The sequence below is a fragment of the Palaemon carinicauda genome, chromosome 6, assembly GCF_036898095.1.
Source record: "Palaemon carinicauda isolate YSFRI2023 chromosome 6, ASM3689809v2, whole genome shotgun sequence".
NCBI classification, from domain to species: domain Eukaryota; kingdom Metazoa; phylum Arthropoda; class Malacostraca; order Decapoda; family Palaemonidae; genus Palaemon; species Palaemon carinicauda.
Window position 1 is genome coordinate 66,072,197 of NC_090730.1, and position 24,000 is coordinate 66,096,196.

The 24,000-nt window shown below is 44.6% G+C and overlaps 1 long non-coding RNA gene across 3 annotated transcripts in view; it reads left to right on the forward strand.

Annotated features, from left to right (window-relative positions):
- Positions 1–24,000, forward strand: part of LOC137642110 (uncharacterized) — a 62,759-nt gene that overhangs the window by 26,263 nt on the left and 12,496 nt on the right. The window contains exon 1 of one of the 3 annotated variants that reach the window (XR_011044643.1): positions 12,179–12,304. The exons of the other annotated variants lie outside the window; for them this stretch is intronic. This is a non-coding gene — a long non-coding RNA (uncharacterized lncRNA). Of the gene's footprint in view, positions 1–12,178; positions 12,305–24,000 lie in introns of those variants that run through there. 3 annotated transcript variants of the gene reach the window in all.

Genomic DNA, 24,000 nt, shown 5'->3' on the forward strand with positions numbered 1-24,000 from the left:
TGTGAGATTTCTTATTATAGAGAAAATTTAGATTGTATGTTGAAACTCATGGAAAATTTCTTTACGCCCAAAATCCATTCAGCTCTTCTTCATCTTCCAGCATTTCCTCTCGTCAATCTTTTCTTCCCTCGAGACGACTTTTTTCTTCTCTTGGATATTCACGGACTTTTAAAATGGACGTCTCCTAGCGTTTTCAAAATACCACTTTTCAAAATGCTGCCTATCTTCTCTCTCTCTCTCTCTCTCTCTCTCTCTCTCTCTCTCTCTCTCTCTCTCTCTCTTGCCAGAAATACATTTCTCAGTCATTCAATCCAACTACACAAGGCAACTCTTCCCTTCAATTTGCTCCTTTCATTTATTCCTTTTTAGCTTTTCATAGTATCTCCCATTTCCCTACACGAAATTATCTTTTTTCGTGTTTTCTTTAACCATTTAAATAATGATTTTCCCCATTGATTGCAAATGCAACTAATAAACACCGTTTTCGAATTCTATGTTTTTACTCTTACAAAGAGTGGGTCTGCATGCCACACGCTTCTGCCTCCTATCTACCTTAACTACAACAATGGTGTCCAATATTCTCGTAGGTCACCAAACCAAGGACTGACCAGACCCACTGTCCATATGTTTCTTTATCTATTCTTTTATCTCTTTAATGATTTATTATTTTATTTATTTACTTATTTACTCATGCATCTAGGTATGTCTTCTCTTATGTCTTTGCAAATCTAAGAGGGGATATTTGACATATTGCAGAAAAGAAAAATAGGTGAAATTCATAACATAAAACATATTTATTTTGATCAGTTGCGTTTCTTAAATACTATATAATTTCTCTTAAATTGATTTATATCTTCTTATAAAATAGACCCCAAAATATTTTCAGATGCATTCGAGTCTCTCCTTAATTTTGGAAGCTGGTTTCAAACCTTCACACGTCCATACACACAAACACACGCGTGCACACACTTAGTATGTTGTATTCCAATATCAGTATTTACTCTTTAAATTTAAGGGAGTAGAAAATACGTTGAGCTCAGCTGTATCTAATGTTTAACTTTAGTTGTAATATTCTTCTTGGATTCTGTGAAGTAGTTTCACCGCATCCTCGCTTAAGCCAAAAGGAACCGAGATATAAAGTTAGGTTACTTCTGAAAAAAAAAAGAAAAAAAAATCTATTAATGCCTTTAACCTTAAGCCCTGTGTTAAAGGTTAAATATCTTTAGTTAATTGGTTCATAGCTTCAAATCTCCTCAACAACACGTCGATCCTTCTCACAAACACTGCAATATTCAAATCTTTCTTCCAAGCTAATCCTGCACTAACGAAGCTTCGAAACACAAATCGATTGATCTGAAATTTTCAGAATCTTTTATTTATTTGGGGGAAGGACATAAGGTTTCGCCCATATTCATAAAGCCAATATTAATGCTTTATTCTTTATTAAGTTAATGAAATAGTTGATAATGATTCCATAAGGATATATTTGTCATTCCTTAACATTTCCTAAACCAGATGTTTCAGGTAACACGATCAGAATTTGATCAAAGTGATCAGTAATTGTCTTCTTGTTTGTTATTTATATTTTCCACTTGAATGAAGTTCATGTGAATACCATTAAGTTTATTTAGGCGTTCTGATTCTCTAACAGGACTTTCCGAATCCCCAATTCGGTTAAGTTCTTGCAAGTAAATTTTTGGCCAAATTCAATTTCAGGACATAATCTTTCCTTCCAAAGTGGTTTTGGTATCAAATTCATCTAAAACACTTTACACGATATATATTATATTATATTATATTATAACCTATTATATTATACTATATTATATTATGTTATATTGTACTGTATAGTATTATACTGTATTATATTGTATTTTCATATTGTATTGTATTATATTATATTGTATTGTATTGTACTGTATTGTATTTTATTGTATTGCATTATATTGTATTATGTTGTATCGTATTTTATTATATTATATCATATTCTATTAGATATGCATAGATATGATTATACATGTATTGTATATATATTATACTCACAAACACACACACAGACACACACACATTATATATATATATATATATATATATATATATATATATATATATATATATATATATATATATATAGGAGGAGATGATGATGATGATATAATTCTATAACTCTATATTGATAAAGCCAAAGCAGCGATCAAACTTGGTAGCGTATACTCTAAGAAAAGAGGGATAGATAAGGATAAGGCAGCAAACGAAAGTACCTAAGAAGAAACATAGAAACTCAGATCGGAATTGCATAGCTCTAAAATAATTATCGAAACTGCCGAGGATGAAATCCTGGAACTCCAAGAGGATTCGCATAATGCCAAAGAAACAAACAAGGCTGACTTGGAAGTAATATAAAACTGGAAGAGGATTTGGATACAGCAAAAGCGGTAAACGAAACTGCCAAGGAACACAAAGAGGACTTGGATAGGGCCAAAATAGTAAATGAAACTGTCTGGGATGAAATCCAGGAGCTCGAAGAGGAATTAAAAAAAAAAAAAAAAAAAAAAACTGTCCTGTAGGAAATCTAGGAACTAATAGAAGATTTTAAAAGCGACAAAATAGCAAACGGAAACTGAACACTAAATCCAGGAAAATCAGAGATGACTTGGACATTGCTAAATCAGCAATCAAACTTTCCAGGCTAAAATCCAAGAACACGAAGAGTATTTAAATAACACAAAAGAAACAAATGAAATTACTCAGGAAAATTTCCAGGAGCTCAAAGATGATTAGGATAGTGCAAAAGAAACAAATAGAATTGTCCAAGTTGAGAATCAGGAACAAAAATAGGATTTGGATAGCACCAAAGCTGCAAATGGCTCTGCCCAGGAAAAATATGGGAACTCGAAGAGGACTTGGATAATGCCAAAGTTACAAACGAAACTGCCAAGGTAGAAAGCCAAAAACTCAAAGAAGATTTGAATAATGCCAAAGAAACAAACGAAACTGCCAATTATGAAATAAAAAAAACTCAAAGATGATTTTGATAATACCCAAATATCCCCAAGTATACCCAAGGATTAAATCGAGAACCTTAAAGAGAATTTGGATGAAAGTAATGCAGGAAACGAAACTATCCAGCCTAGAATACAGAAACTAAAAGATTATTTTTCATAGAGCCAAAACAGAAAATAAAACTGCCCAATCAGAAACCCAGAAACGAATTGTACATTGAAATAAGTAAAAAAGCCCCCCCCCCCCCCCCCCAAAAAAAAAAAAAAAAAAAAAAAACTATCAAAGCTTAAATTAAGGAACTCAAAAAGGATTTATATAATGCATACCCATTAAACGAATCTGGCAAGGACTTAATAAAAAAACACAAGAGGATTTTGATAGCACCAAAGCAGCGAAGGAAAATGACCAAGCTGAAATCCAGGATGTCAAAGAGGATTTGAATATTGCCAAAACAGCAATCAAACTTGGTAGCTTATAGTCCATGAAAACAAAGAGGATTTGGATATTGCCAAAACAGCAATCAAACTTGGTAGCTTATAGTCCATGAAAACAAAGAGGATTTGGATATTGCCAAAACAGCAATCAAACTTGGTAGCTTATAGTCCATGAAAACAAAGAGGATTTGGATATTGCCAAAACAGCAATCAAACTTGGTAGCTTATAGTCCATGAAAACAAAGAGGATTTGGATATTGCCAAAACAGCAATCAAACTTGGTAGCTTATAGTCCATGAAAACAAAGAGGATTTGGATATTGCCAAATCAGCAATCAAACTTGGTAGCTTATAGTCCATGAAAACAAAGAGGATTTGGATATTGCCAAAACAGCAATCAAACTTGGTAGCTTATAGTCCATGAAAACAAAGAGGATTTGGATAATGGAAAAGCAGCAAACGAAACTACCTGAGAAGAAATCCAAAACTCAAAGAGGATTTGGATAGCGGTACAGTATATCAGTAATCACAATTGCCTAGGAACTCAAAGAACATTTAGGTAATACAAAAGAAACAAACGAGACGGACCAGAATAATATACAAAAACTTAAAGAAGATTTGAATAGAACCAAGGGTGAAAACGAAACTGCCAAGAACTCAAAGAGGACTTGGATAGTACTAAAGTAGTAAATAGAATTACCTTGGATGGAGTTCAGTAACTCAAAGAGTATTTGGATAGTGCCAAAACGGCAAACAAGACTAACGAGGTTGAAATTCAGGAACTTAAAGAGAATTTTGGTAGTGCCAAACCATCAATCAAATTACCCACACTAATATCCAGGCAATCAAAGAGAATTTTGATATTAAAGAAAAAATAAGCAAACGAAGCCATCCCGGAAGAATTCCAGGATCTCAAAGACGATTTGAATAGTGCCAAATGAATAAAGGAAACTGAAAGAAGAAATCCAGAAACTCAATTAGGACTTGGATATCATTAAGACACCCAAACGAGACTGTCCAAGATTAAATCTAAGATCACAAAGAGAATTTGGATGACGCTTAAGCAGTAAATGAAGCTGGCTAGGAAAAAATCCAGGAAATCAAAAAGGATTTGAATAATACCAAAGAAACAGACGAAACTACGCAGGAAGAAATCCAAAGAAACAAATGATCTGCCTTGGATAAAATCCAAGATCTCAAAGAGGTTTTGGATAGCGTCAAAGAAGCAAACAAAAGCTCCCAGGATGAAATCCAGGATAGCGCTAAAGCAGTAAAAAAACTGCCTAAGATGAAACTAAGAAATTCAAAAAGGATTTGGATATCCCCAAAACAGCAAAGGAAGCTGCCCAGGCTTAAATCCAGGAAAACAGAGAGGATTTGGGTGGTGCCAAAAAAAATAATCAAACTGTCCAGTATAAAATCCAGGAACTCAAAGAAGATTGGGATAGCACTAAAACTGTAAACGAAACTATTCATCAAGAAATCCAGGAACTCCGATGGGATTGGGATAGCATCCAATCATCAATCAAACTGTCTAGGATAAAATTCTAGCATTTAAAAAGGATTTTGATAATGCAAAAGCAACAAACAAAACTACTCAGGAGGAAATTCAGGAACTCAAAGATGATTTGGATAGCGCCAAAGCAGCAACGAAACAGGACAGAATGAAATTCGGGAAATCAGAGAGGATTTGAGTAGTGTCAAGGCAACAAAAAAATACTGTTCAGGAATAAATCCAGGAACACAAAGAGGATTTGGATAATGCTTGTCAGAAAAGAGGAGCAATGAGATAATTTTTACTCCGGAGTGAAGCAAAGACAACTTGAAGAATGCGATATAAATTGCATACATTATTGCATTATTGCAACTTCACCCAAAGAGAGAGAGAGAGAGAGAGAGAGAGAGAGAGAGAGAGAGAGAGAGAGAGAGAGAGAGAGAGAGAGATACATAACACACATGTACCATCAACAACCCTAGGTGCCCATGTATTGTAGTAGCTGAAAGGGAGAAAAGGAGAGTGAGGAGGCAGCGAAGGCTGGGAAAACAGCAGGTGATATAAATGTCAAAGTATATAGAATGTAAGGACAGTGAGACAAGCATCACCAAGATCAACTGATACTTTATTCGAATGCGCACGGGAGTATATTACAAGGTGCGGACGGAAAGGTAGGATGGCGCTGGCGCCAAATCAGATTGAAGTGCCCGCCAAAATATATGTGTTTTCTTACACTTACAAATATACGAATTATGAGTTAACAGAAACATGTAATCAAATGATACATATGTCAAAATGTAGCTCTGGTAGAGCGGAATATATGATATATGTACATGGGAAACCACAGTGTGGCGAAAAGAGAATTCAAATAAATAAGTAGTTTGTCGATTTTCTGGACGACGAAGGGATCGGTGTCCTTACAAGTACTCCCCCCCCCCCCAAGACATCGGGCGGCGTAGAGGGCTGATGATCAATCTTCGTATCTTTTCGGGCGTCGGAGGGTTCCTCTTGTTTTTGAACGGAGGGGCGCGCTGGTGGTCGGCGTAAGGATCTCTTCCTCTTGTCGTCGTTTGATGATTTTTCTTTCGTTGGGCGCCTTGTTTTGAGGTGGAACTCTGGATCTGCCAGGTCCGGCGGAGGCGGTGTCGCTTGCTTCGAGAAACGCTGGTTTCACGCGGTCTATTGAGACCCAGTCCTCTTGGCCATGGACGTCGAGAAGGAAGGCTTTCGTTGTCTTTTTAATTATCCGGTAGGGGCCTCGATAAGGTCTAGTTTGTGGTTGTCGATGAGCGTCAACACGGACGAAAACGTACCCGCAGTCATCCAGGCTTTTTGGCTTGAAGTGCTTGGTTCTGTCCTGGTAAGTTTTGAAACACGGCCTGAACTTCCTGGCGATGTCCCTTAGGTGATCCAGCTGCGTGTCGTCGGTTGATGAGGGAAAGAATTCGCCGGGAATTGCGAGCGCTTCCCCGTAAACCTTTTCGGCGGGCGAAGGTTCGCCGTCTGCGCGAGGGGCGGTGCGAAGGCCGAGGAGTACCCAAGGAAGTCGGGATTTCCAGTCCCCGTCGGTGCAGCTCGCCATCAGGGACGCCTTGAGGGCGCGGTGAGTTCTTTCGACCATGCCGTTTGCCGCGGGGTTGTATGCCGTGGTGCTGTGGAGCGTCGTCCCCATCAGGTTCGCCAAAGCGAGCCATATTTCTGAGAGGAAAGCGGGGCCTCTGTCTGTCGTGATGTCGTCAGGAACGCCAAACCTGCTCACCCAGCTTGACAGGAGGGCTTCGGCGCATGCTTGAGTCGTACCTTCGGTCATCGGCGATGCCTCCAACCACCTCGTGGAACAATCGATGATCGTAAGCAGGTAGCGAGCATATCCAGAAGGGGGCAATGGTCCCACGACGTCGATGTGTTTATGGCCGAAACGTCTTTTTGGCCTGGGGAAAATCGCCTACCCCCGATTCGGTGTGACGGCTAACCTTGCTTGACTGGCAGTCGATGCATGACTTCGCCCATTCCCGGGCGTCCTTTTTTATCCCTGGCCAGACAAACTTTTCAGACAGAAGGCGAGCGGTGGTGCGTCCTGAGGGGTGTGAAAGTCCATGGATGATATCGAATATTTTCCTTCTGCAGGAGGCTGGTATCCAGGGACGTGGGCAGCCCGTGCTGGTGTCGCAAAGAATAGTTACTCCTGCTGGTCCGAGGGGAATCGCACTTATCTTGAGCGCGGATGGCCCCGTCAGGTGATCCTGTGCTTCTCGGTCGGTGCGTTGTTCGGTTGCGAGATTGGCGTAGTCGATTCCCAGGTGGATCGCGTCAATTTCAATCCTTGAAAGGGCGTCCGCGACTGGGTTTTTCTTTCCTGGGACGTAACGTATGGTGCACCCGAATTCGGCGATTGATGCGAGATGACGTTGTTGTCGGGAGGATCATGCGTCCGTCGATTTCGTGAAGGCGTGTACGAGGGGTTGATGGTCCGTCGCGATTGTGAAGGGGGTACCCTCCAAGATGTGCCTGAAGTGGCGGACGGCGAGGTAGACGGCGAGGAGTTCTCTATCGAAGGTACTGTATCTTGTTTCGGCGGGTTTCAATTTCTTGCTGAAGAATGCCAGCGGTTGAGGAGAACCATCGAAGAGTTGCTCCAGCACAGCCCCACAGGCGACGATGCTGGCGTCGGTCGTTAGTCGCAGGGGCGCGTTGTCGTCGAAATGAGCCAGGGTGGAGGCATTCGCAAGGGCATCCTTCGTCCGAGCGAATGCCTGTTGCTGGGGCAAACCCCACTCGAGTTTCTTTGCTTTTCCTTTCAGGACGTCGTCAAGGGGTGCCAGGGTTTGTTGCGATGTTGGGGATGAAGCGCCTGTAGTAATTGACCATTCCCAGGAATACCTGAAGTTGGCGGATGGTCGTAGGCATCGGGAACTTCCTGATGGCGTCGACCTTGGTTGTCATGGGTTTTACCCCGCGCGAGGAAACGCGGTGACCAAGGAAATCCACTCCCTCCGCACCGAACGTGCATTTGTCGAAACGTACGACCAGGACGTTCTCCTGTAGGCGTTTGAGGACGGTGCGGACGTGCCCCCGGTGTTCCTCCTTGGTTTTCAAGAATATCAGGGTGTCGTCGACGTAGCAGACGCAGAAAGGTAGGTCACCCAGAATGCTATCCATTAGTCGTTGGAAGGTCGCCCCGGCGTTGCGTAGACCGAAGGTTGAGTATGCGAAGGTGTAGGATCCAAACGACGTTACAATGGCAGTTTTCGGGATGTCTTCCGGAAATACGGGGACCTGGAAATAAGACTTGAGGAGGTCCATCTTGGTAAAATACTTCGCGCCGTGCAACGCATTCGTTAGGTCCTGCATGTTGGGCAGCGGGTAATGATCGGGCGTTGTGATGAGGTTGAGGCGCCTGTAGTCGCCGCAAGGTCTCCTGGACCCGTCCGGCTTTTTAACCATGTGCAGGGGTGATGCCCAGGGGTTTGATGCTTTCTTACAGATACCCATGCGTTCCATGTCCTCGAAGGCGCGTTTGGCATCCTTCAGTTTCTGGGGCGGGCGGCGGCGGAATTTGGCGTGAGTGGGAGGTCCTGTCGTTGTGATGTGGTGGTAGATTCCATGCTTGGACGGGGAACCTGGCGAGTGTCGGAGCTCGGGCTTGAAAACCTCGGGAAATTCTCATAGGAGGTCAGCGTAGGGGTACGTCGTTACGGCGGATACGGACATTGTTGCAGGGACGTGTTCTAGGGCACGGGACTAGCAGGTTCCCGTGTCGATGAGACGTCTGTTAGCGACATCGACGAGAAGTCCGTGGTGGGCGAGGAAATCCACACCGAGGAGGGGGCGATTGACGTCAGCGATAGCGAAGGGCCAAGAATACGAACGGCCCATGATAGATATCTTGAGGGTCTTGATCCCATAGCACCGTATGGGAGATCCGTTGGCGGCGATGAGTGAGGGAGCGTTTTTGTTGGGACCACGGTCTAGGTCGGACTTGGAAGGTGGGAACGTTGACTGCATTGCGCCGGTGTCCACCATGAGTCTACGGTTGGAAATGGTATCGAGGATATAGAAACCATTCTTGTTTTGGTATCTGCGGCTGCGATGGTGGCAGGTGGATGCTTCTGGCGTCATCTTCTAGGGAAACTGCATGGTGCTCTACATTTCTTGGCGTCACTGCCGAACTGTTGGTGGTAGAAGCACCATGCTGGGTTAGTCCTAGGGTTCGGTCGCGTCGGTTGCGGTGGTTTCTTTCTTGATAGAATGTTGATCTCGCCGTCCTCAAGGGCCATTGCCGAGGAGCCTATGGAAGAGCAGCTGCTGAAGGAGGAGAACGGAGGCGGTGTTGACGATGATGCTCCGAGGCGAGATGCTTTGGAGGCCTCGTGGAGCTTCTGAGCCTTCGACAGGAGTTCGTTCATCAGGAGCGTGTCGGCGTCTGTCAATTGGGCCCGTACGTCCTGTGGTAGGTGTCGAAGAAAGATTTCGCGAGATAAGCTAATCTCACGTCGTCGGCCGTTGCTGTCTGTTTCGGGGAGCATAAGCAGGCCGGTTAGCCCGTCCCACGCCTCGACAGGAGAGGTGTCACCCATGGGCTTGCCGGCGAGGTCCAGTACTTTCTGTGCCCTTGCTGAGACGGAGAGGGAGTAGATACCGATGAGTTTCGTTCTCAGGTCGTCGTATGAAACTTGGCCAGCCTGGGCATCGAGCCATGGGGAAATCTTGTCGAATACCTCTTCAGGTATGGAGGTGAGAACGATGTCAGCCTTGGCGCAGGAGTCGCTGAGTCTAGCGACGCGGAAGAGTACATCCGCTCTCAGGAACCAGGAAGCAGTGTTGTGTTGAGAAAAGGGCGGCAGTTTGACTTTGGGCGTGGAGGCGAGGCCGTTGGGTGCGATGGGCGTGTTGCTTCCTGCATCGTGGCCAGACGACGAGTCGGCGAAGAGGTGAGAAGTTGATATGTCGGTTAAGCTCATCCTACTGCCTTACATTCACCGAAGTGTGGGAGAACCAAAGGCAGGCTCGTGCCTAAGGTAACGGAGTATGGAGAAGGTAGCACGGCCGTAATAAGTCCGTTAATGGCAAAGCCAAAACCGCTGATGCTACTTTCAACTCCGGGGTCACCAGTTGTAAGGACAGTGAGACAAGCGTCACCAAGATCAACTGATACTTTATTCGAATGTGCACGGGAGTATATTACAAGGTGCGGACGGAAAGGTTGGATGGCGCTGGCGCCAAATCAGATTGAAGTGCCCGCCAAAATATATGTGTTTTCTTACACTTACAAATATACGAATTATGAGTTAACAGAAACATGTAATCAAATGATACATATGTCAAAATGTAGCTCTGGTAGAGCGGAATATATGTACATGGGAAACCACAGTGTGGCGAAAAGAGAATTCAAATAAATAAGTAGTTTGTCGATTTTCTGGACGAAGAAGGGATCGGTGTCCTTACAAGAACTATAATACTTTATACCCTGGTAAATATGATACCAGGCAGGGAGTCCTGTACTTCTATTAGGTCATTTTATTTTTATTTTTCTTTAACCATTTACTGTATGGGGCCTTTGTTTCCTATCAGCCTTTTAAGAAATGTGATCTCAGAGTTTAAAACATCTCTTGAAGAACGGTCGAGTTCAAACCTTCTCTTGCTTGAGAGTACACTCGGGCTCACTATTCTATCTAATTTCTCTTCCACATGTTTTGTTAAAGCTTTTATCGTTTATATAGGAAATATCTATTTTAGTGTTGTTGCTGTTCTTAAAATATATACTTTTTCCTTGTTTCCTTTCCTCACTGGGCTCTTTGCCCTGTTGGGGCCCCTAGGCTTATAGCATCCAGCTTTTCCAACTATGGTTGTAGCTTAGCAAGTAATAACAATAACAACGAAAGAGGAAGGTAGAGTTGAAAATATCCCTCGGTTAAGGGTTGAGGTTTGAAGCCTTCGTGAAAAAGGTAGAGTTTACAATATCCTTCAAAATAGAAGTTTCATTGAGAAAAGATCTCTTGTTCTTATGTATTGTAGCTACTTACTATCAGCCCTCTCCATTTTCATCTATATCATGTATCTTGCTAACTCTTACCTATCTCCTGCACATCATTTGCTAACTCCTCTTTCATTAACCTCCATGTTCATAACCCTTACAAATATGGTCCTCATCTCTCCGTATAACAAGACCAAACCAGTAGTCTTATTTTTCTTTTTAATAAAACAGGAGAATTTAGAACAATGTTATAGGCTACGAAAACAATAATACACAAAAGCGAAGAGAGTATTAACAAAACAGGCAGTTTAAATCAGAGATTCGTCAGGTAATACTAAAGTGAAAGTATCCATAAAAATTGTTTTGAGATAAACACTTAGCCAACAGAATAAAAGGCGAAGGTCATAAAACGACAAATATCATCTGCGTTGAAGGATGCTCTTTTAGGTTTGTTTATATTTAGCCAGAATTTATACCTCCTTTGGAATTGTAACGGTAAAGCATCTCAAATGAAATTTCTTATAGATGAAGCGCTCGTTTAGATGAATTAAGGAAGATAGATCTCTCATCAAAGGGCACCAAAATAATGCCGACTAAACATGCAGTAAGGTTGGAAAAAAAGCGGCTTCATTAAGTAAACATTTATGAAGTCTTTGAGGATGTGTTCGAAGGGAAGATGTTGAGTCATCTCACTGATTCTGCTTAAGCTACCAGAATATAATTTGTTAAATTCCTTACTGACGTAAAATGTTAAATGAATATCTGTTTGTATAAAAAGAACACCGTGATCAAGTATAATGTTTTGAAAAAAAACAATACAATAATTTACTAAATACATGAATTAATATAAATTTCATAGAAATTATTAACAATTTCATGATAAAGAAAAATAAGAACAGTTACGTTTACTTTCATCATTCCTTGATTTAGAAAGAATTTAATCTTTCATGAATAAAATTTAAGGCAAAAGTTTTTTTTTTTCTATAGATTACACTTTATGTTCGAAAGATTTCTTGTCTCTACGAGGCCTTCCAAAATGCCCTTTGTTTTAATTATTGAGAATTATCTTAGGAGAAACCAAATGTAAAGGAAAATTAAGATATTGCAAAAGCCTTGAAGATGATCCTGGTGTTGATAACGGTAACGAACAATAAAGACACAAAAATGGTTAATAAGGTTTTATCAGATATTAACCTCATCAGTTGATTTCCGGTACCGAATTGAACTTCTGAATAACTTCTTACGTAAGATGAAGAAGAAATAAAGACGGTGTAATTTCCAGGACAGTTATTCCAGGAAGAAGGTTACTGTGATGCTGTATTCCATCTTTATTCTGGATACGAACGCTGTTGTGCACTCCATCGGAATGAAACCTGATATTTATGGAGTAGTGTCCCAGGTTATGGATAGAAAAATATGTAGATGTATATGTTAGTTTGATTTTATGCAGTGAAATTATTTGAATACACACACACACACACACACACACACACACACACACACACACACATATATATATATATATATATATATATATATATATATATATATATATATATATATATATATATATATATATATATATATATATATATATATATATATATATATATATATATATTTGGGCTCAAGCCATGGCGTCCTGATGGAAGGTTCCTTTTTGGTAGCTTCCTTGGGTAAATAACTACTAAGATATTCCCAGAGAATTTAACCACAGGTTATCACAAAATTCTAACTTCTGGAGCGAGTATCCTAAAGGTTTCCCTCTTAAGACATCGTATATCAACAGGGGGCGCATATATTAACGCGCCACATAGCTATCTACACGCCGAACAGATTTAACACTTCGGTGTGTAAGAGCGGAGAATAGCTGGGAGCCGTTCCACAGCTAATTTCGTCCGTGGCTACTTTTGGTACTCGAGACGTAAACAAACGGGCGCCATTGCTAAATGACGTCACGTCCGTCCTCATCCTTTGCATAGTAGCTCGCCTTACTTAGACGGATTTTCCCTGTGCTTACTTTATCGACTTGCATCTTCATCATGTCGCTACCTTCGGCCTCGCCTTCTTCTGGAAAGTTGAGTACAAGGTTCCAGTATTGTTTAGTTAAGCTCTGACCGTAAAGTAAATTTTACTTTTCGAGATATTTGATGTTTTGTGGCAGAGCTGTGCCTCAACCGGACCCGCCATTTTATGGCGTCGTTGTTGTTCTGCATGCCTTATTTAGTTAGCCTCAACAACGCTTCCGGCCTTATTAACTAATCGATACTATTAGTTTATTTAGTCTTCATAGCTAGGAACTTTTATATCGTGTTTTGACGCTTTTTTATCGGTCATCGATTGACCCCATACCAGTTGGCTACTATAGCCCCCAGGCCAGAGCGCCTATATCAGTGTTCATGCATGATATTTATCAGTGATCCTAGGCTTATTTATGAAGATAGTGGCATTATTTTACAATACTATTGACTATGATGCAAGTGTTTTCGCCTTCAGGGACCATATAGGGGACAGGTTAGATAGTGTGTCTTTCTAACCTAACCTACATGTAGGACCCCTATATGCTTCCTTCATCCCCCTGCCTTAGGGCATTCCCTCTGTGTAGCCTTGCTCCCCCTACCACGTAAGGGGCTCAAGCTCATATCAGAGTATTTTATCGCCTCTCTGTCCTCCCTAAGGGAATGATCTCCCCTTAGGGTTGCGCCCGAGAGTGAGGAACGGCTAGTCCTTCCTCTATTGCTAGGGCTAGGTCTCCGACTTTTCCTGCAATAGCTATATGTCTTCCATCCTTCCTAGTTCAGGACGTACATCCCTGCTCTAGGTTAGGTTTTGGAGGGGTTAATTTTGTTCCTTGCTGAAACTATACCCATGCACCGTTTTCAGTCAAGCTGCCTTACCTTAGGCTAAGGAGTGTCCTCCCTTCCTCAGTGGCCGCTCTGGTACAGAACCCCCTCCATGGAAGACCCTTCTCTTCTCCCCTCCCCACCTATCTCTTGTATGGCCTAGCCTATACTTAGGTTAGTCTATACCCATCTGTCCCCTGTCCTACAACTCCTCCTTAGGGTGGAGTGATAGGGCTACCTTGAGCTTCTGTGTGCAGTCCGCTCGGGTACACATACCCTTCATAGTGTCCTATGGGGTTAGCCACTGGATGTGTTCTGTATGCAGGGGTTTCCCCCCCCCCCCCGCTCTTGGGTGTCCCCTAGCCCTCCCTTGGGCTACCTTAGCTCCCGGTCCTCTGCGGCCCCTGCTTCTGGGTGATAGAGTCAGCCTCTATCATGGGTACACCCACTCAGGGGGGATGTCTGGGGTCTTTCACTATCCGGGTGCCGGTCCCTTGCCGCCTCCACTGTCGGTGATACCCACCTCCTACCTTGGTGACTCATCCCTTATCCTCTCGGCCGCCAGTCCTCCGTGTGCCGGGGGACTGCCGCCTGCCGCCGGCTTCCAGCCGATGGCTCTCCCTCCTTCCTCATAGCTTGGTCGTCCGCCCGCCGGCCGGCCCCCGGAGTGCCGGCATCCACTACCGGCAGTCCGGTTCTGCTATAACCATCCTTGTTCCTGTCACCAAGCCGGCAACCTCCGGCTGCCGGAGCCGCCGCTCCCTCTGCCGGCGTGCCGCCGCTGTGCCGGCGGCCGCCACCCTGGTATTACTCTTGACTTTTATATTGTCTGTCCTAATGCCAGAAACTCTGCTGGAGCTGCCTCCGGCGTGGCGGCGGTCTGCCGGAACCTTCCGGAGGCGTCAAGGCGACTTGCACCCCCTTCTACTAGCTATCATCTGATATTGATAGCCCTACACTGCAACCAGATGGCTTGTTTACGTAAATGGATCAGTATCTTATTACTGTTCTATTGGTAATCATGCTGTCTTCTTGCATATCACAGATTTCCAGCATGCTGCGTGTATCTTAGCGCGGCTGGTTGCCGGAAGCCGTTACCCTATGGGATCTTTTAGTCCCCTAATTTGGAACTGAGTGGCCTCAGTCCCAACCTTATATCCTTGACAATTCCCATAGAATTCTATCTGCCCTATGGACTTCTACTGGAATTCTATCCTGTGCCTTCGGTCACCTCGGATTGTCCAAGGATGAAGGTTACAGTAACCAGCCGGGCGGGATGCACAGAGTATGTTCCTATCCTATCTCCCTTCCTCTGTGCATCACACCCTTTATCAAGTTAAAATTAATGATTAATATTAACTTAGTTTAAGAGCCATTCTTATGACTCCCCCCATACTCATTTTCTCTTTCTTTTACAGGAGGAGCAGATGAAGTGTGATTACGACTTCGGCGCTGTGAAACGCCCGCACTTCTACGGGCATACGGCGTGTAGGACTCACGCCCCTTGTGCCAACAAGAGAGCGGATTTGAAGTTCTGGGACCCGCAGAGCTGTGTGGTCTGCCAGGATCGACTAGTCGATGCCTTCCATAATCCTCCCTCAGCGGAGGTCAGGGACACTCCTCGGGATAAGCTACGCAAGTGGGTGCGTGGCTTCCAGAAGAATGCCACTGGACCATACCTGGCCACTGAAGAATTGAGGTCCCTTCTGTTCCCAAAGGCCTCCCCCGATTCTGTGGTGCCCAAAGAACTAATCCCCACTGTCCAAATTTCGGTGGAACCAGACGTAGTCATGGCCCAGTCCATGCACGAGTGCCACCTGGATTCCGAAAACGACGATCATATGTCGGATGTTTCGGAGGGCACGGAGAAGACCCTTATGGCCCAAGGTGCGGAAGATGAAGAGGACCAGGTGGAATACACCGAGTCGGAGCAAGAGGTCGCTCCTCCTTCCATCACCGCCCGTACTACACCGACGGAAGTGTCTCTCCCGTCTACCTCCGCTACCCCGGAACCCATTCCATCCGCCCAAGAGATGTTCCGGATGATCAAAGCCATTATGGACGACAGGCTGAAAGAAACTCAAGAGTTCATCAGGTCCATGAAGGGGTCCAAAGAACCGAAGAAGATCTCGGTTAAGGATCTCCCTGCATGCTCACATGCCAACCCCTGGAGGTATGCTGAGCATATGGTTTTGCGACCGGCAGGATCTTTGTCAGCGATAAGATCGGCACAGTCCCCCTGGAAGATGTGGAGTTCTTCCCAAACTTTGAGGCTTACCCGGACTGTTACGTCCGGCTCCGTTCTGAACCTGCCTCTAAAGAAGAGACCGAACCCAAGGAGGAGATAGTGTTCGATCTCGCAAAGGCCCAGGCTATGCTAGCCACCACATTTAAAAGTAGGGGTTTTACCTGCTCTAAGCTTCCGGCCCTGAGCAAGAAGCACCCTACCTACGTCGCACCCGACAATGCAGTCCTTCCCTTCATGGAAAAGGCCTTCGCTGCGTGCCTCAAGGCTGTGGAAGAAGGAAAACCCTGCCCTGCACTGGAGGAGTGCAGACCCTTCTCCATAGTAACTCCCCCCGACGCTCGACACTGGAAGGATATCCAGCATACTTTCGTGGTGGGAAAGCTAGATCCTGACGTAGCCGGACGTCAGTTTAACGAAGACCTCCCGAAACTCAACGACCACCTCCTTCGTCGGGAACAAGATACAAAGGAGAGGCTTGCAGCATCCATGTCCCACCAGGTCCAACTTGACATCATGGCTTGTGACACCAGAGTACCAGACCACTACATGGTACTCGCCAAATCCCACATGGCAACCCTGGTGAAGGATTTGTTTCACTTCATGAAGGCTCGGAGAGCCTGTCGAGAATTCGTGTTCTCAGGTGCCACTGTGAAACACGAACCCCGGAGGCTGATTTCCTCCAACATCTGGGGTAAGCACCTCTTTCCCTCTGACCTCGTGAAAGAGATCACTGACAAGGCCGCCACGGAGAACAGGAACCTTCTCCACAAGTGGGGCATGTCAAAGAAGAGGAAATCCTCCCAGGACGACGGACCTCAACCTAAGAGGAAATCCTTCAAGCAGAAACCCCAGCAACGTCAACAGAGACGACAGTTTCCGGGACCCGCTACTCCCCAAGTGGCAGCTCAGCCAAAGCAGACCTTTCAGCTGGTCACCCAACCGGTCTTGTCACAGTCACCGGTTTTCACCCCTGCTTTCGAGCAACAGACGACTACCTTTCGTCCCAAAGGTAGAGGCTCAAGCAGAGGTGCAGGCAGAGACGCGTCTCGCCGACCCTCCAGAGGCAGAGGAGGAAGGGGAGCTAGCGGCCGAGGCAGTAAGCCCTCGGGACACCAGAAGCAATGAAGTGCTTCCGGTGGGAGGAAGACTCCGCCAATTCCAGGATCGTTGGACCTTCGATCCCTGGGCACAGCATCGTCAAGAAGGGTCTAGGCTGGAGTTGGACTCAACCACCCCCAACCTTCCAGCAATTCTTCCAACAATCAACCCCCCTTCTGGAAGAATGTCCTAGATCTCTTGAACAAGAAGGTGATAAGGAAGGTAAAGTCCACCAGGTTCCAAGGGAGACTGTTTTGTGTCCCCAAGAAAGACTCCGACAAACTCAGAGTCATTCTGGACTTATCCCCCCTCAACAAGTTCATAGCGAACGACAAGTTCAAGATGCTGACTCTTCAACAGATAAGGACCCTTCTGCCTTGAGGTTCTTACACGGTCTCCATAGACCTGGCGGATGCCTATTGGCATGTTCCAATGAACCATCACGCTTCCTCCTACCTAGGATTTCGACTCCAAAGGAAAAGCTACGCCTTCAGGGCCATGCCCTTCGGCCTCAATGTGGCCCCTCGGATCTTCACAAAGCTGGCGGACGCCATAGTACAACAGCTCCGCCTCCGAGACGTCCAGGTGATGGCCTACCTCGACGATTGGCTAGTCTGGGCTCCATCGCCCGAGGATTGTTTAAAATCCTGCAGCAAAGTCACCCAGTACCTAGAACACCTGGGATTCAAGATAAACGTGAAGAAATCTCGCCTCTCTCCAGCTCAGAAGTTCCAATGGTTAGGAATCCAATGGAACCTTCAGTCACACCGCCTTTCCATCCCCTAGAAGAAAAGGAAGGAAATAGCAGGGTCTGTCAAGCGACTACTGAAATCCAAGCGGATCTCAAGACGCCAGCAGGAACGAGTTCTAGGCTCTCTACAGTTCGCCTCAGTAACAAACCCGGTGCTTCGTGCACAGCTAAAGGATGCCGCGGGAGTCTGGAGACGTTCTGCATCCATCGCTCAAAGAGACCTCAAGAGACGGCTCCCAAACAGACTTCGACTTCTCCTCAAGCCGTGGTCGGAAGCAAAGGCCCTGAAAAGGTCCATTCCTCTTCAACACCCACCTCCATCACTCAACATCCACACGGACGCTTCGCTGGAGGGTTGGGGAGGTCACTCCCACCAAAAACAGGCTCAAGGCACATGGTCTCCCCTGTTCAAGACGTTTCACATCAACATCTTGGAGGCCATGGCGGACCTTCTAACTCTGAAGAAACTCTCCCCGCCTCCCTCGATCCATATTCGTCTAACCCTAGACAACTCGGTGGTAGTTCGATGTCTCAATCGCCAAGGCTCAAGATCGCCCCAGATAAATCAGGTGCTTCTGACAATCTTCCGTCTGGCAGAGAGGAAGAAATGGCACCTGTCTGCAGTTCACCTACAAGGATTCCGCAACGTGACAGCGGACGCTCTATCTCGGACAAGCCCGATAGAGTCGGAATGGTCTCTAGACGCAAGATCATTCTCCTTCATCTCTCACCAAGTCCCAGAACTTCAGATCGATCTCTTCGCAACGAGCGACAACAATCAACTTCCTCGGTATGTGGCCCCGTACGAGGACCCCAAGGCAGAAGCAGTGGATGCCATGTCACTGGACTGGAACAGATGGTCCAAGATCTACCTGTTCCCTCCCACCAACCTTCTGCTGAAAGTCCTCTCCAAGCTGAGAACCTTCAAAGGGACAGCGGCCCTAGTGGCTCCCAAGTGGCCCCGGAGCAACTGGTACCCCCTGGTCCTGGAGCTGCAGCCCAAGCTGATCCCTCTCCCGGGCCCAGTTCTCTCCCAACAAGTACAGAAGTCGACTGTCTTCGCTTCATCATCGAAAATCAAGGACCTTCATCTCATGATTTTCTCTCCCTAGCCGCAAAGAAGAGGTTTGGGATCTCGAAGAAAAGTCTAGACTTCCTCGAGGAATACAAGACCGAATCCACAAGACGGCAATACGAATCATCTTGGAGAAAATGGGTCTCTTTCGTCAAGGCAAAAAATCCTAAGGAAATCACCATTGATTTCTGCATGTCCTTCTTCATTCACCTTCATGGACAGGGATTAGCAGCCAATACGATCTCGACTTGCAAATCGGCCTTGACTAGACCACTGTTGTATGCCTTCCAAATTGATCTGTCCAGCGACATCTTCAATAAACTGCCGAAAGCATGCGCTCGTCTACGCCCAGCACCCCCACCGAAACCGATCTCCTGGTCATTGGACAAGGTGCTCCATTTCGCCTCCAACTTGGATAATGATTCATGCCCTCTCAAGGATCTGACTCAGAAAGTTATATTTCTCTTTGCTCTTGCTTCAGGAGCCCGAGTCAGCGAAATAGTGGCATTGTCAAGAGAAGAGGGTCACATCCTGTTTACTGATTCAGGAGACATTACCCTCTCCCCGGATCCGACGTTTCTCGACAAAAGGGAATTACCCACCAAAAGATGGGGCCCCTGGAGAATATGCCCCCCTGAAGGAAGATGCCTCTCCATGCCCAGTAGAGAGCCTCAAGGTCTATCTTCGCAGAACTTCGAACTTTGGTGGAGGCCAACTCTTCAAAGGAGAAACATCGGGCAGCGACCTGTCACTGAAACAATTAAGAGCGAAAATCACCTACTTCATTCGCAGAGCGGATCCTGACAGTACACCCGCCGGTCACGATCCTAGAAAAGTTGCATCGTCTCTGAATTTCTTTCAGAGTATGGACTTCGAAAGCCTTAAAAGCTTCACAGGCTGGAAGTCCTCGCGTGTTTTCTTCAAACATTATGCGAAACAAGTGCACGAAGTCAAACATTTTGTGGTAGCCGCAGGTAGTGTTATGAAACCTGCACCTAACTCTGCATAGAACAGCGAGTTATTTGGGACTCTAACTCTTCGGGTGCCTATGTTGACCCTCGAGCGATACGTAGTGATGTCGAAAACACTTAGTGCTTTCTTATAACTGTTCTTATCCCAGGTGAAATGTCATAGTCGTCACACAAGTGCCGCATGCCTAGAGCATGATGTGTTTTAATTAAAGACTGACGTTCCTCGAGAACGAGTGCCTACTAATAAATTTGAAATTCCCTTTTAGATTCAAGAGCAAGTCTTTATTACTATGTACATTATAATTTACTGTAAATTAAATTTACTTATTACTGCAATTCATTTATTTTTCTGCAATTGTGAAATAAAATTCTTATTTTATTACTTGTGCGTCTCAATCCGCTCCTACTTATACTATGAAATACATGCCTGTCATAGTTTTTTTATCCCTTCCCTATGGTTCATGGAGATACTAAGGTCCTAACCCTTATTATATATTCACCTTCGCAATGTAATATTCCAATACGAATACTTACTCTTCATACCCTAAAGACGAAACTCTCCTTCTCGACACACAGTGTCCAACCACCACTTGTCTGCCTTCGAGTATGTTCCGATACGAATGCCAACCATTCAGTCTCGTCACCAAGTTCTTCAGGTTCTTCCAGCAAGGTGAATAGCCCTTCGATAACCACTTTGATCTCGGCATGGCCCGTGGGAACTTCACTGCCAAGGGGGGCAGGAAGATTCTTCCCTACAGTTCTTTTATTAAGATTACTATGCTACATTGTTCAAAGCCCTTGGCACTTACCTAATAGGGGAAAATCTACCACGATACATTGATTCTCTGGTATTCTTCCATCAGGACGCCATGGCTTGAGCCCAAAAAACGGATTTTGAGCGAAGCGAAAAATCTATTTTTGGGTGAGATAGCCATGGCGTCCTGATGGACCCTCCCTGCTACTTCGTCCAGTTTTTAGGTCCCACCCTGCTCTACTGTATCATGGTGATCGGCAAGCAACTGGCTTCAGGATGAGGACGGACGTGACGTCATTTAGCAATGGCGCCCGTTTGTTTACGTCTCGAGTACCAAAAGTAGCCACGGACGAAATTAGCTGTGGAACGGCTCCCAGCTATTCTCCGCCCCTCCACATCGAAGTGTTAAATCTGTTCGGCGTGTAGATAGCTATGTGGCGCGTTAATACATGCGTCCCCTGTTGATATACGATGTCTTAAGAGGGAAACCTTTAGGATACTCGCTCCAGAAGTTAGAATTCTGTGATAACCTGTGGTTAAATTCTCTGGGAATATCTTAGTAGTTATTTACCCAAGGAAGCTACCAAAAAGGAACCTTCCATCAGGACGCCATGGCTATCTCACCCAAAAATAGATTTTTCGCTTCGCTCAAAATCCGTTATATATATATATATATATATATATATATATATATATATATATATATATATATATATATATATATATATATCCAGACACTCGCTCTTTATGTATTTATCACAATATAGCAGAGTATGATGGAGAAGTGTAAATGATAAGCTGTTTACCCCAGATTAATACTAGATTTGATTGTATAGCCCATTAACAAGAAATACATAGATTTATAATAAGTAAATAAAAAAAGGAGATATTAATGACTCGGTGTATGTTAACGCAAAGTTGCTAAAATGAAAAACATGGGAATGGAATGGCATAGTTGCTATGGACTTCGATGAGTCCTTGGATTAGTTAGCATAGTCTGAGACCTTCTGTAGGACTTGGTATAGTCTTAGAGGGAACGACAGTAAAAGAGCGTAGGTTAGTAAGGGTTTGCGCGCCATATTGGGTGTGTAGAATTCTGAATGACAGGCAGAGAATTAAAAATTTTGCTGCTACCCAACTATACTGTTAAATAAAAATCGTAATTTTAATCGTAAATTCTCCGTAAAAATATACTGTTGACAGCAACATTTCAATAAAATACAGGCGACCGGATTTTTTTACCCTACTTTGTTATCAGCTTTTACGGGTGTGTGACAGTAATATCGTTTTTTTTCACTCGATAGGTTAGGGGAATCTTTTCCGGCAGCCGACTCAGTCGACGATCGACAGAGAACCTGAGCCAATCCCACAATCAACCCTGCAAGGCCAAGATGTGTGAAGGCTAGGCCAACACTAAAGGAGGGGTAAGGGTCCTGTAGGTGAGGTAGTACCTGGTAGGTCCTACCTAACCTAAAAGATTCTGATCCAGAGTAAAGACAACCTTAGGGACCAGGGAATTCAATTCCCTAGATTAGGTTAGTCTGATAGGGTGAGATTGCGGCACCCAGGCCGCTGTCTCAGTGGATAGGAGCAGAATCTAGTGTCGGAGACCTTAAGCAAGGGAAGAATTCAATTCTTCGGCTTTAGGATCTGCCGGCACAGGACTGTCTGCTAGGCCACAGAGAGGAGACATTATCATATAATGCCTTCAGGTGGGGCCTAGGGAGGTATAGCCTCCTGCATTGGTAGCCTAACCTGACTTAGGAATTCAATTCTCCAAGCCAGACGGCTACCGATCACAGACAAAACCTTCCTCTGCGGTTGAGGGAAAGGAACGGAAACACCCTAGCCTAGATTTACCTGAATAAAATTCACGGCAAAGCTGACTAGGGTTAGCCTAGGCTAGTCAGAGGGAAGAGGAAACGGATTTTGAGCGAAGCGAAAAATCTATTTTTGGGTGAGATAGCCATGGCGTCCTGATGGAAGGTTCCTGTTTGGTAGCTTCCTTGGGTATAAGACTACTAAGATATTCCCAGAGAATTTAACCACAGGTTATCACAGAATTCTAACTTCTGGAGCGAGTATCTCAAAGGTTTCCCTTTAAGACATCGTAATACAACAGGGGACACGCATGTCTGGTCGTGCCACATAGCTATCTCCACCCCGAACAGAGTTAACGCTTCGGTGTGTAAGGGCTGAGAATAGCTGGGAGCCGTTCCACAGCTAATCTCACTCGTGGCTACTACTGATACTCGAGACGTAAACAAACGGACGCCATTGCTCTAATGACGTCACGCGCGTCTTTATCCTGGCGCCAGTTGCTGCCCATCACCATGATACAATTGTGTAGGGTGGGAACAAACTGAACGAAGTAGTAGGGAGGGTCCATCAGGACGCCATGGCTATCTCACCCAAAAATAGATTTTTCGCTTCGCTCAAAATCCGTTTTTTGGGCTCAAGCCATGGCGTCCTGATGGAAGAGTACCAGAGAATCAATGTATCGTGGTAGATTTTCCCCCAGAGTTAAGTGCCTAGGCATTGACAAAACAGCAAAGTAATCTTAGGTAAGAACCATAGGAACGAAGTATCCTGCCCCCCATTGGTAGGAAGTTCCCATGGGCTATGCCGACGTCAAAGTGGTATTGAAGGGCTATTCATCTTGACAGAAGAGCTTTTAAGAGCTTAGAGATGAAGCAGAATGTTTGATATTTGTATAGGAACATTCTGAAGTAGGCCAGTGGTGGTTGGGCACTGTGTGTAGAGTTCATCTCCTGATCATCAGAAGTAAGTATTCGTGTAGGAACCTTACTGAGACAAGGTGAATATAATTTAGGAATAGACATCTTAAATTCTTCATGACCATAAGAAAGGAGGAATAAATAAAACTATGACAGTATGTATTTCATAGTAAGTAGGAGCTGAAAGAGACGCATAAGTAATAAAATAGAAATTTTATTTCACAATGCAGAAATTAAATAATTTACAGCAAAAGTAAAGTTCATTTACAGTAATAATAATGTACATAGAAATAAAGGCTTGCTCTTGAATCTGAAAGGGAATTTCAGGATTAGTAGGTACTCGTTCTCGAGGAACGCAAGTCTTTAAATAACACATCATGCTCAAGGCATGCGGCACTTGTGTGACACTATGACATTTCACCTGGGATAAGAACAGTTATAAAAGCACTAAGTGTTTTTAGACATCACTATGAATCACTCGAGGGTCAACATAGGCACCCGAAGAGTTAGAGTCCCAAGTAACTCACTGTTCTACGCAGAGTTAGGTGCAGGTTTCATAACACTACCTGCGGCTACCACAAAATGTTTGATTTCGTGCACTTGTTTCGCATAATGTT